The sequence below is a fragment of the Triticum urartu genome, chromosome 6A, assembly GCF_056163025.1.
Source record: "Triticum urartu cultivar PI428250 chromosome 6A, HENAU_Tu73, whole genome shotgun sequence".
NCBI classification, from domain to species: domain Eukaryota; kingdom Viridiplantae; phylum Streptophyta; class Magnoliopsida; order Poales; family Poaceae; genus Triticum; species Triticum urartu.
In genome coordinates, this window is record NC_141878.1 from 563,470,673 (window position 1) to 563,474,750 (window position 4,078).

The following is a 4,078-nucleotide window of genomic DNA, read 5'->3' on the forward strand; positions in this document are numbered from 1 at the left end:
TAAATTTCAAAAAATCGGGCGATTTGTTGCTTGCAGTTCCGATTACCGCTCCCCCCACCCCACCGACCCCCGGAGAAAGCGCGCGGAGGGGGTGGCGGCGGCCCGGAAAATTCGCGGCGGAACCATCGGGGGAGGTTCCGATTCCGGCGCCGTCGCTGTGGAGCAATGGGGATAAGCTTTGGAGGGACGCGCGCTGCATCGAAGCGCGCGAGGGTGGCCGCCAGCTGGGCTTTGGCGCGCGCGTCGCTGGCTCGACGGAGCTGGCGGCGGGCCCGCGCGGCCGTCGCTGGGGGTGGGGCCGAAATGTCGCCGATTGGTCGGTGGCTGGGCCTGCCCACGCGGGCCACATGGGTGGGCCCGTCAACGCCGATGGAGTGACACTCCAGATGAGCTGTATTCGAACTGCATTTCTTTATCCGTACGTACCCAGTTCTAGGGAAAAAATATTCTTTTATATTTTCATTCGTGTATAGGTAGTACACGAGTACGTTTTGTTCTTGTTCCTGAGATCTTTTATTTTATTCTTCGTTGCTGTCGCGGAGATCTGCTCCTCCGGATCCGTGGCATCACTGCACTGCACGAGCCAAATATTTTGCTTAAATTACGTCTGACAAGGGGTGGCAATTTGTAATCTGTAATGCGACGGACGGTTAAAAATGAATATGTTATGCGCTGGTGCTCTGCGGCGCGACGACTGGCACGAGTCCTCGGTCGATTGGCCGGTGGTCGGTCTCTCTCCCTCGATCGGCACACGCGTAGTAGTAGTAGTAGTACGCTCGATCGTCGAACCATGTCGTCGTATCGTTCGCCCCGACGGAACTTGTGGTTCGTACGAGAAGACGGTGGCGCTCTTTTGGAAGCATTTCATTTTTCGGTGTGGATTTGTCTGGCTGATGGGCTCAGTGTCAGTGGGTCGTCTCGTGACAGTGTGGCACGATTCCTTGGCACTGCGAATGATGCCGGGGCCGTCCACCTTGTCTTTTTTCCAGGTGGCACACCTCACTTGCAGTGGCGGCGCTAATTTAGGGCTGGCTGGTGGCCCCGGCAGCCCGCACCCACTTGCAGTGGATTCAAACTCAAGCCCACCGAAGGGTTCACCATGATAAAATCATAAGTGTGAAGTACGTACTATGGACATGCCACTGCTGCACTCGCACATCCGCGATATACTTCGTCAAAGGGTTCGCACTTATCTCCCCGGATGCACTCTTCCCTGAGTTTGAACCAATCATCAGAAAGAGACTTGTGTGCATCCAAAATCGCGGACGAAAATTCTCTTCAGTTATGTTGGATTGGGGTCGAAATAGTCTCTGATAATCTCGCCATGACCCTCCGCTCTATCTCGGTTCATGTGTATTTCAGCCGAAGTGTGATCATCTCCTCTGCCGCCGAAAATCCTCGTTAAAGATCATGCTGATGGCTATTTCAAACTCGTCATCATTGTCTTCCTCATCTGACGACAAAGAGTCCTCGAAGATCATCCCCCTCGCCCTCTTCTTCTTGAGTAGAAATGACTCGGTTCGACACAATTGACAAAAAAAAATGACATGAAAAATGCAAAAAACTCACCTAGGGAAATGAATCGATTGCATGCATTTAAAGTGGAGGATTATCCTACAACATTGCATGGACAATTCTAAGGGAAAGGTAAAGATGCAACCATAATTCTAGAAGTTGTGGCATCACATGACATTTGGATTTAGCATTCATATTTTGTATTGCCATGATCTCACAGTGGCTTGAATGTTTTTCAAAGATCTCATCTAGGCTTTCTGTTGGAGAGGTACCACCAGTGAATTTCGATGTCAGTAGGCGTCAACACAACTTGGGCCACTATCATGTTGCGAGGCGTCAAGCAGCATGTAGAAAGGATGTTAGTGTGCATTTGCGGTTTTACAAGGTCGCTTTGCCATTTTTCGTGGTCCTGCACGATCTTGGCATGACAAGGATCTATGGTGCATCATGACCACGTGGGTGATCTTGCATAACATGATTTTAGAGGACAAGCAAGAACAATGCCAGACTATATCTATATGAGAATAAGGGGGACAAAATTTACATACCACATGTTGAGCAAAAGAGGGATGACCAATGACCTTAGAAATTTCTTTAAATGCATCGACGGGTCGAAACCCGCGCGGGTCATGAACAACTTCATGGTAAATAAACTTGTTTTTATTATGTTGTACTTCGAATGATCCGAACCAGTTGTTATCTTTTAATTTGAATTTGAATTTTATATCAAATTTCATATATTGTGGTTTTGAAATGATTATCAAGCATGTGCGTCAGAAAAACATTGTTTCAATTATGATGATGATGATGTAGAAATGCATGGGCCATGTACATGTGCTCATGCAGGCACCAGGTAAAGTGATTTTGCTGCTACCAATAGCGATGATTTCATTAGTGTTTCTATTACATGATGGGATCCGAGGAGAGCGATCACTCTCATGTGCCCACTTTGCGTACGTACCCATCATCGTCGTCGTCTCGACTCTCGACGGGATGCAGCTCGCGTTGCCGTTGGTTCGCTGTACTCGTATATGTATTTGCCCTACCCATGTGCGGGTGCGGCGGTGGCCAGTGTTGCTACCCCGGCCCATGTGCCAAAGTTGGTGCCGCGGAGGCGCCGACGAGATGACCTGAGCCGATCACGTCGTGGCGCCGTCGGGCAATGAAAACGCGGGACACGGCCGAGATCTGTCCTAGATACGTGGTCGCATGCAGTGGACACACCAGCTTTGCAGGCATCTGGATGTGGTTGCTCCTGCTGGCCTGCACACCGCCGTGGGAAATTCCAAGTTTAGGCCTCAAGCATCCACCAAATGGTTCAAGTTTCTTCTTGCTTATTTAAAGCAGGGCAAAGCAAGCAGTGCACACTGAAAAAAGGATCAACTCTGGACTGGTGCGTCCACAGAACCTTTTAAAATTTCCATGGGCTCCGGCCGGTCGCCCACCCGATCGATCATCAAGCCCCGGCCACCAAATTCTCGCCAATTCCAAAGCCAAGGCCCCGGGACAAACTGTGAGCTCTACTACTTAGCGAGTACCAGACTCCATATCAACAAGAGCTATAGACGATCATGCAGATGCAGATATATCGGTGATCTTGGTGCTACCTACTCTGCTCCTCATTATCATCATCTTTCGACTCCGCCGTGCCCTACCCGTAGGCCGTAGCATGATCAAGCTCAGATCCAGCTTTTAGTAAATACAGACAAAAAGGGAAGAGGCCGGGATCCAGCACAGCATTCAGTCACAAAAAGAGGCGATACAGGAAGATGAAGGGGGGGCTGCGGGGTGTGGCCTGTCTAGTGAAGTGGCTACGGCGTACGGGCTACAACTTTTGCACGCGCCCAAATCTTTGTCCCGTCACGCTCCGCTTCACCGAGACAGCGACACGTGACATGCCCATCACAGAAAGTCCTACTACTACTGACTTGTCCTTTAATATTCAGTATGGTGGCTTCCTCTACATCAATCTTCACTGTTACTACTACTGCTCGTGTGTTTCCTTCCCCTGCTTTGCTTCTGGACCCGCTCGATTCCGCAGCTTCACGCGCAAGCATCCATCGGGCCGACGGTGAACGACCAGTGCGACGCAGCCTGTTACTACGTGCGTCCAACGGTTGCAGTGATCGACTCTGCTACTCCGACCGGCCGTACTACCCGCATGCACTCGCAACGGCCAACGCACCGCCGAGTGATCCAGCCGTGGAGGGGCCGCTTTCTCGAGCGAGGCAAGCACAGGCAGAGACGTCCACGGCGAGAGCACAGCAAAAGGAAGGGCGGACGGAGACATGCATGCGCGGCCGCCGAGCGGCAGCAACCAATGTCGACCACCGACCGTTGCCGATACTGTACATGCCAGTGGCACGGCACGTAGCGGTCGCGGTCGCCATCGGCCGATCGGTGGGTGAATGGCAAGGGGACCAAGACTTGACCTTGCGTGTCAGCGTGTGGAGGAGGTTTCAGGAAGAAATATCGTGCCGTACTGTAATTTCCAATCGCAGTCGTCGGGATAAGATTTTATTTTGTTGAGAAAACTACGGCCACGACGTTTTCCTGCCTCTCC